The following is a 9,800-nucleotide window of genomic DNA, read 5'->3' on the forward strand; positions in this document are numbered from 1 at the left end:
GGTTTCTCCAGCTGTCAGCTCCAAGCCTTCCCAAACTCCTCCTGAGCACCGTCCCCAAGGCTTCCAAACCACATGGTAAGTGAAGTACAGTCGCAATGATGACCTCACCCCTGCTGCCCAAATCTTCACTTTTCTCATCACTGAGGCACAACGCACAATACCCAGAACTTAAGGGGAGGGAAAGTTTGTTCTGACTCACAGTTTGCGGAGCTCAGTCCGCAGTCTAGTGGCTCCAAGGCGGGGTGACGCGGCAGTGGGGCATAGCTGAGAAGAAGCTGCTCACAGCCTGGTAGAGACAGAGATAAAAGAAGGGGCCGGGGAGGAAGATGAGCCATCCCAGGCCACATCGAGGGTGACCTGCCCCCCTGACGAGAACCCACCTCCTAACGGCAAAGCAACTGTGGCCCTATAATCCAGTCACCTTCCCAAATCCCCACCATGAGGCTCTTGGGGGGACATCCAGATTTAAACTATGACAGTCACTATGTAGGCCCACCCATCACGGCTCCAGTCTCCCGACTTGGTCGGTCAACTATCATTAGCAATTCAGGTTTTTCAGGGGTTTGTTTTTGAGGTGGGGTCTCACTGTGCTTCCAGACTGGCTTTAAACCCCTTTGGGCAAGCAATCTCTTTGTCTCAGCTTCATGAATAGCAGCGCTACCCCTCGCTAGCGATTACGTTTTCACAGAAGAATGTGAGAGGGACACATTCAACTGCAGAGTTGGTCGGTCTCCCTTCATATTCGTATCAGTTTTTGTTTTTTGTGCGTGGGAACCTCTGTCATTGGTTGCACAAAATTTAGGTGAGTTGTTGTTGGTACTAGCGATTGGAGTCAAAGCCTTTGTGCTGAGCTATGCTGGCAGCCCTTTTTAATTTTTTGGAGACTTGCTAAATCCCTAAATTGCCCAGGCAGGACTTGAACTTGCAATCTTCCTGCCTCAGCCTCCTTGAGTGTAGGTGTTACAGGTGTCTGTCACCATGCCCAATATCATTTCAGGATTTTTAGGTTCTCTTGGTTGACAATTTTATCATTACAAAATGTCCTTTCTTTGCACTTAGTAACCCTTTTTTGGTCTTTAAGGTCTACTTTTCTCCTATTAATATAACCTCCACAGTCTTCCTTTGATCGATTTGGTTGTCTTTGGTGCTGAGGTTGAACCCAGGATACCACAGGTACTAGGCACATGCTCTACCCCTGTCCACACCCAGCCGCCCCTCTGGTTGTGTTATACTCACTGCTTTGTTAGTGTATCTTTCTATGTTTTAATTTCAGTCTACTCAACTTCTTTGCCTCTTTGACTCTAAAGAGTGTCCTCCTAGAGAGAGCATATAGTTGGAGCCCAATTTTCAAGCAGCCTAACAATCTTTACCTTTTTTTTCCCCTGGTCTTTTTTTTTTTTTTTTATTTTTGGTCTTTTTGAGACAGGGTCTCGCTATGCAATCCGGCCTGCCTTGAGCTCACTTTGTAGTCCAGGCTGGTCCCGAATTCACAATGATCCTCCTGCCTCAGCCTCCCCAGTGCTGGGATTACAGGCGTGCACTACCATGCCTGGCTACAATCTGTACCTTTTGATTTGAGTATTTTATTTGAGTACCACTGCTCCAATCTATCCATCTTCCTGCCCACCCCCTCCCCTTTGTGCGGATATTATCATAAATTCCACCCTCGTACACGATAAGCCTAACAATACAGTTTTATAATTACTGTTTTATGCTATTGTGTTTTCTGTCAGTTAAGAGAAGAAAAGCATGAAAATACCTTTATTACACATGTCTTTTATATGTGCTTATGTAATAACCTTTTCAGGTGCTCTTTATTTCTCCGTGTAGAATCAAGTTACCATCAAGTGCTCTTTCCTTGTAGTCTGAAGGACTTTCTTTAGTATTTTTTGCAAGGTAGATCTGCTAGCCATGAATTCTTCAGGCTGTGCTCATCTGAGAATATTCCTCTTTAATTTCGAGGTGGTCTCACTAAGTTGCCCAGGCTGGCCTCAAATTTGCAATCCTCCCTCCTCTGTAGGTGGGATTACAGGGTGTGCCACCGTGCCTTGCCTAAATATAAAATTCTTGATTGAATGGTTTATTCTTCCAGCATCTTGCATATGTCATCTGCTGTGCCTTGTGACCTCCATTGTTTCTGAGGATGAGTCAGCTCCGTCTTAACCGTGTTCTCTTGTGCATGAGTCACTTCACCGCTGCTGCTTTTAAGACCTGTCTTTGGTGACATGTGTCATGACCGCAGTCTTTGAGCATGACATGTCTAGGTGAAGACTTCTTGGACTTTATCCTGTGTGACGGTCTGAGTAGTTGTGTCCCTCCAAAATCCATATTGAAATCCGGAATCCCGAGGGGATAGTATTACAAGATGGGGCCTTGGGTGTCGGGAAGACAGAGCCCGTCGTGAAGACAGGGCCCTGGGAACGGGCCTGGTGTGCTTCTAAAACGTCCCGTGGGAACTTGTTCACCCTCCTGCCCTGTATGGTGTTTCTGGGAGCCAGCCATGAGGCATCATCTGGGAACCGGAAGGTGGGTCCTCACCCACGCCGAATCCACGCCCCTGATCTAGGATTCATCTCTAGAACTGTAAAAAATATATGTCTGTTGTTTATAAGCGACCCACTTTATGGCATTTTGTTAAAGCAGCCCAAACAGACTACCACATTCCACTTGCAGTTCATTGAGTTTATTGGACACATATATTTATGTTTTCTCATCAAATTTCAGAGATTTTCAGCTATTAGTCCTTGAAGAAAACCCTGCTCTTTCCACTTGATGGTGTCCCACAGGTGATCTCTGAGGGGTCCTATTCATTCATTTTATTGCCTTAATTTTTTTCTGCCCTTCAGAGTGATTTCTGTTGCTTTATCTTCATGTTTGCTGTCTTCTTCTACTAGTTCAAATCCAGTACTGCATAGCTCGAGTGAACTTTCATTTCAGTTCTGATATTTTTCTCCTCCAGAATTTCTTTTATTTATTTATTTTTCTTCTTTTTAATTTTATTTTAAAGAGAATAAAGAAAACAATAAAAATGATACAGAATTTCAAAACAAAATAACAGGAAATTAACAATGGTTAATGTTTTGCATATTGTTATCTTCAGAGTAGTTGCTCAGATTATCAGATACAGGCATGTCAAATTAATCAAACTATATAAGCACTAACCATTCCTTTTAATGAACTAAGAGAAATTAGTAGTACAATTATCTTAGCTATCTTTTTCCCCCTTCCTTCTCTTCTCCTTTCCCCCATTCCAGTTGTTCTTTCCTTTTGATCAGTTTCTTTCCATTTCATAATATCTACTGTACCCTTTTGATCTTATTTACTCGTTCAGTTTTTTACACTAGGGAGACAATACAATGTTTACACAGGTGAGTCTGATTTATTTCACTTATGAGTATGGTCTCTAGTTGCACCCATTTACCTATAAAAGCCTCAAGTTTATAGAATTTCTTTTTTTTTTTTTTGTTGGGATCGGGGGAGTGTGGAACTAGGGACTGAACCCAGGGCTTCTTAAAAAACTTTTTTTTGAGACAAGTTCTCACTAAGTTGCTAAATAGCTCAAGCTAGGCTCCAACTTGTGATCCTTCTGCCTCAGCCTCCAAATAGGCTGAGATCAAATGTGTGTGACCCTGCGCCTGGCTCCACAGCCATAGCTTTTATAGAACTCATTTCATTCTTTGCATCTTCATGTTGACATGCTCTGTTTGGTGGTTCACCCCTCTCACACTTTGCTTTAATTCTTTAAACATGGCTTTCTTTCGGTCTTCCTTTGTATCTATACTAATCCATAGCGAGCACATTAACTAGCGTTGTTGACCTAGTCTACCAAGTCCAACATCTGGGGCTTCTCAAGGTAGTGTCTTTGGCCGTGTCTCTTCCCGCACATGTCCATGCTTTTCTATTTCTTTACACATTTCACAGTTGTTCTGGAAGCTAGACGTTTCAGATAAACATTGTAACAGATATAGGTCCTGATTTGTCGTCCATGTGAATTTGTTGCTGCATTTATTTGCCCACTCGTGACCTTCCTGGATGAATTGTTTTGTTTTGTTTTGTTTGTTTTGTTTTTCTGGATGAATTGTTTAGCATGCATTTTCTCCCAAGTGTGAGAACATGGAAAGCTATGCTTTTAAAAAAGATATTTTCACCTTCATTTGCGAACCTATCTTTCTATATGTGAGCCCACTGTTCCGAGGTTTTGCTTAAATACCTGAGCCGGTAAGACCTCCACCTTCTGACAGAGTAAGGCACACATTTCAAGTTCCAGCAGTTCACGGGTCTGTCCCGGCTTTTGCTGTCTACTTGTGAGGGAATTGGGGCCAACAAGCACACGATACCAGGGACCTCCAATACCTCACCAACATGCGTACCCCTTTGTGTGTGTGCATAGCTCTCTGGGTCCCCAGGAGCATATGCGGCTTTATCAACTCCCCTGTGACTATCTCATGTCCTACATCTCTCTTTCAAATTTTGGGCCGGCAGCTGCTTCTCTGAATCAGTATCCCGGCCTTGGGCCGCTGTGAAATTGGCCTTCCTTAATTATTTGCTGCAGAGATGGCAATTGCATTTGACAGTGTCCCTGGACATGGCGTTTTGCTATAGAACATCAAATTAGATCCCTCCCTCCCAGCAGCAGCAAGACTTCTGGGTCTCAAGGCTACCACACCACAGAATCCACGCAGAGGTGGGTGGGAGCAGCTCTACACCAAAGCAGCCCGGACCCCGCCATTGCCAACCAAGGCTCAGCAGTTTTTATTGAATAAATGTCTCAATTTGTCATATGCCTTTGGTGAATTTCCAGAGTTCTGAAGTGGTTATCTTTGACAGTTTTGTCCAATTGTTTTATTGCTTTCACAGAGACAGGGTTTGCTGAGGTCCTCTTCCACCTTTGCGCCTGGGAAACTTTAAGCTCAGTTACTGCCTGCCGTCTCTTGCTCTCCGTCACAAGACACCGGTAGACAGGGAGGGAGACGCCACTCTGGCGGGAGAACGCGACTCGGCCCAGGAACAGACAGGACTCCTGTGAGATGATAGAGACAAGAAAGAACGTGTTTGGCCCCTTAAGTATTTTCTGGGTACTTTTCTTTGCCCAGTTTGATAGCAAATGGGCAAGGGTCACAGGCAAGAGCAGGGCAGGGCTTGGTGATCAAAGCTGCACCCTCCTTGGGGCTGGAGGGCTGGCTCGCCAGGCCATGGGGCCACCTGGACAGTCACCGGGGCCATGCAGGCGTGAAAACCACGCAGAACGGGTGGTAGAGCGGGAGACGAGCATCCGCTCCGGCCTCATGATCAGCCGCGTTCCAAGGGCGGTGAGTTCGCCCGTGAACACTTGCTGTGAGCTCGCCCAGCCGAAGCTCTCTGCAAGGACACCGTCAGGAGTCATCGCATGACGCAAGCAGTCAAGGGTCATGGGGACGGTCTGCAGCCTGTATGACCTGGGGTAGAAATGCGCACTTCCCCCGCAGCTGTGAGCGCGGGCCAGCTGAGCCCCGCTCCTTTGTACCGTGCCTTTGGCTGAAGGGAGCCCTTGATCCAAGGCCACAGCCCCGGTCCTGTCAGCCCCTCTCCCGTGGCTGATGGGTCCGAAGGCAGAAAGGCCTCTCCCCGGCCCCCAGGGCGGGTCAGCTCTGAAAGGCCAGGTCGCTGTCCAGCCCCAGCTGGGATTTCCAAGCCTTCGTTGTAGCAGCACAGCGGTTCAGCTTGGCCAGCACCCTACGGAGGCGCTGATCTCCAGAACACGGCCGGGCAGATTTCTTCTGCGGAGATCACCGCTCAAACCCTCCTTCAGGGAACCCAGTCTGCAGCAACTGATATCTCCCTCCCCGAATGCAATCACATGGATCAAGCCCAACGCCTCCTGTGAATCAGTCCTCCTCCCCCATTTTCCTGGCAGCTGGTGGGGAGAGAAGGGCGGCACAAAGGAAAGCCAAGAAAAGCGAAATGCCGGATGTTAACGCGGAGGTCAACTGTTTTATGAATGAGTAATTAAACCTTTTAGATAACAGTGTCTAAAATGATGATAAGTGCTCCTTGCACAAGACTGTGACCTCTGGGGCTCTGACAGTAACTTCTGACGATGGTGGAGCGCGGAAGAGGGCCAGGCTAGAAACAGCCTCAGACCTGGGACTGAGTCTAAGGCATCTCCAGCACCAGCACAGGGCACCGCCCCCTGAGGGCGAAGCGCGCATTTTCTAAGGGAGTGAAGGTAAAGCCCTTCCGGGTGTGCAAGGGGCGTGAGCTCTGAGGACTGTCGCTCTGGTGACAGGTATCAGCCACGGAGCAGCTGGGAGCGCGGCTTGTGAGAAGCATCCGAGAACAGAGGGAGAGCAGGGAGCTGTTTGTTCTGGAAATCTGGCTGGCCCGGCGGTCTCTGTGAGCCTGCCGTCTTCCTGTGGGATGTGGGAGCTTGGGAACATAAGGCGGGCAGGTGGGAAGGGAGGACAACTGTGCAGCGTGGGAGATCAGAAGCAAGCCGGTGTCCACGGGGGGCCGGACGCACACGAGGGCAGCGCACCAAGTAAGTTCTCCTTGCCCCGGAAGTTGGCGCGTGAGCATCCCGCTGCAGAATCCCCAGTCTTCTGTGCCAGAGCCGGACGCACACACCCTGCCCTGGAGTTGCCAAAGCATGAGGAAGAACTGGGAGGAGGGGAGTGGGTGTGGGCTGGGCACAGTCCCACGCCAGGGGGGCCAGGGAGCCCAGTCAACTGACCAGCTGACCTGTGGGAGCTCCTGCAGGGCCATGCCCCCCTCCCTTGCCCACCCCAGGCTCTGCACTGTGGTCCCCAGGAAGTGGAAAGGCGCACGAAAGAAAATTCTGAGAAACAGCTTAGCAGAGTCAGGCTGCCGCATTATAAGTCCACCAAAATCTATCCCTTGTCAGCTCGGCACCTACACGCATCTCCTTAAGCTACGCTTGCTCTGCACGTTGTGAAAAATACCCACAAGGCCAAGTTTCTGCCTTGCACAACGGTCTCACTACCACATACCGCACAACCGTCCCGCGTACAGATGAAAGCGCACTCCGCCTTCCCCCGGAGAAGACGCAGAGCCCCGCTTTCTGTCTCTGGGTGATGCCCACCTTTCCAGCTCATTCCCACCCACCCCCTCTTAGGTCCCGTAACTTACGCGATGAGATAGAAAGCCAGTGACTGTTACCAGGTCTCCTGCTAGATTGTAAAAAGTGAGGAAAGGGAGGGCTGCACAGATGTTTGTTTGATGTACATTTGTACACACACACACATTTTCAAAAGAAGGAAGAGTGCTTAGAATGACCGCAGCCATCCTTTCGGCCGCTGGTCTCGCTCGTACCTTCTTCCGGTAGCCGCCCGATTCCCTCTGCGTCTAGCAAACATCCCAGCAGGTTGTGGTCACTACTTTGGGAGAGTGGCCCGGTCATTTATGCGCAAACAGTTTGGCCCATTAGAGGCTCTACCTGAATTCTGTTGTTACAGGTTTTCATTGATTTTTTTATTTGCTTCTTCATTGAGAAAAGAAAATATCACTGATTTAATCTCAAGACGTGAGAGCAACGAAAAGGGCCAGGAACCCGCCGCACTGCAGGAGGAGATCTTCACACCCTCAGCGTGTGACAGCGGCCCAACTTCTCCCAGAGCAGGACTGGCTAGGCTTGAGCCCTGGCCAGCACAACAACCCCATATCTTTGCCTATGGATTCAGCAACAAGAAATCAAACCAGCTGGGTGACAGTCTAAGCATCCAGCTCCACGGCAGCATCGTGTGTCAGCGCTGGAGGACGAGGTAGGTCCCCAGATGCTCATTTCAGTGGCAGCATCAAGGGTGCAGTAGGCAAATTCAAATCCAGACTCAATGCCTCTTCCAGCAAGGACAGAGTGCTACCCGTCCCCATGAGGGATGCGGTCCAAAATCGGTCTGCCTCCGGTCCCCCGGCAGTGCTGCCATGTTGGTCATTGCTGTTGACACGGGGCACCCGGCCGTGGCTGTAGGCGACTGGCCACCGTGGGGGTGGGGGACGAATGTCGCATGTCCCTGAGGCCACACCTAACCTCCATCCCTTCCAACAGGGCTGCTCTGTTCAGGAGTAGAGAGAGAAGGCGTATGACCACACAGCCAGGCATCCAGCCACTCGGGTGACAGCGTCTTCCTCTGCTGAGACACCCGCTGATGTCTTTTAGTGCAGATCCTCAGGAGACACAAACATCTTCACACACTGTGATTTGCAGAGATCTACCCTTTTACTTCTTCTGCAGCCTTCTTGTCGCCAGGGCTTGAATGACTACCTCTCCAGTTACTGACCGCTTGGCCAAGTCATTAGCCACAGCCCATGCATCGATAAAGAGATCCATGCCTCTGGTCACCTCTCCTTCCAGGCCACATAAAAACCAACGCTTCTCTTCACCACTGTACTTCTGAATCGTGGAGAACTATCTAAAAACCAGGACTGGAGTTTTTCTTCTCCAGTTAGCTGATCATCCCCTCAAGGCCATAAATACCGATGATAAGGGATCAGCAAAGGGCTGGGACTCTAGGTATCTGGGTCACTTCTTCCTTGTCACCTTACTTTTGCCTTTGGGATTGGCTGGAGCCCGAGCCCATCTACACCGCTTCCACCCAAAGGTGGGGTCCCGCTGTGCATACCCACACTTAAGGCTGGGTGGGTCAGGCTTGGTCCACGACACAGGCATCTCAGGGCTCATGGCCTTGGTTGCCCCAGGTCATGAGTTTAACCTCTGTCTAAGCCTAAAAGCAAATCAGAAGTGATTCCTCAACTGCTCAGGGAGAGACGCGTTAGTCACAGCGGACTGCAGGACTTCACTCCAAAAATTCTGATGGTCTGCCCTGTTATTCACCCACAAGGACCCGCCAAAAGCTCCGATAACATCCCCATCTGTCACTGCCACTCCAAACACCCCTGGCCCTGCTGGGTCACGTGGCCCAGCTGGAGAGCGGCTTGCCCGGCAGCCCCGACCTGCTGCACAATCTCCTCTTGTCCTGGGGCCCACTCCAGTTTGGCAGATTTTCAGGTCACTCGGTAAATGGGTCGCAGCCGCATGCTCAGATGAGTAACTTTAGTGCTGCCTCTAAACGCCAAAGAGGTTCACTAGGAGTTGGGTTTCTCCCATGAAAACAGGAAGTCCCAGATGGAGCCATTTGTCCTTCACCGTGGAAGGAATATTTCCACGTGCCTGAAAACCACCGGACTCCTAGAATTTTCGCGCAGGTAGAAGGTCTCTGAATCTTGGTAGGGTTTATTTCCCGCCCTCTGGCATGGAAGTGTCTCAGCAATGTGTCCCGCACACCAGGTACAATCAGCAGAACGACTTCAATGTAATGAACCAGCAGGGAGCCTTGTGTAAGGGAAAGACAATCAGAGTCCTGGGGAGTAGATTATGACATAGTGCTGGCGAGATGATATTCCCCTGAGGCAGGGCAGGATGATGGATTGCTGGCTTTGCCAACAGTACAATTTGGAAGCAAACTTCCTCTGATGGTCTTTGCTAACAGGCACAGAGGAAAAAAAGCACCCAGAAGCTCAAAGCTGGATCAGGCCCAGCGTCAGGTACTGCGCTGACGCTCTCCAGCGATGGAACCACATCTGGACCAGCAGCTGCAGCTTGGAGCCAACATCTGATTAAATTTTTAATAACTCACGGTCGTTCTCCAAGATCCATCTGTCTTCTTCTCAGGACAGCGAGGTAAGCCGGATGCAGATATTATCAGAATCACCTCCCTTCCGTCTTTCAGGTCCGTGCTGATGATGCGGTCACAGTTTATGTTGCTATAATGAAATACCTGGTGTTGGGACTGGGGATTTAGCTCAGC

Source organism: Chinchilla lanigera, unplaced genomic scaffold, assembly GCF_000276665.1.
Source record: "Chinchilla lanigera isolate Chin_1 unplaced genomic scaffold, ChiLan1.0 scaffold00226, whole genome shotgun sequence".
In the NCBI taxonomy this organism is placed as follows: domain Eukaryota; kingdom Metazoa; phylum Chordata; class Mammalia; order Rodentia; family Chinchillidae; genus Chinchilla; species Chinchilla lanigera.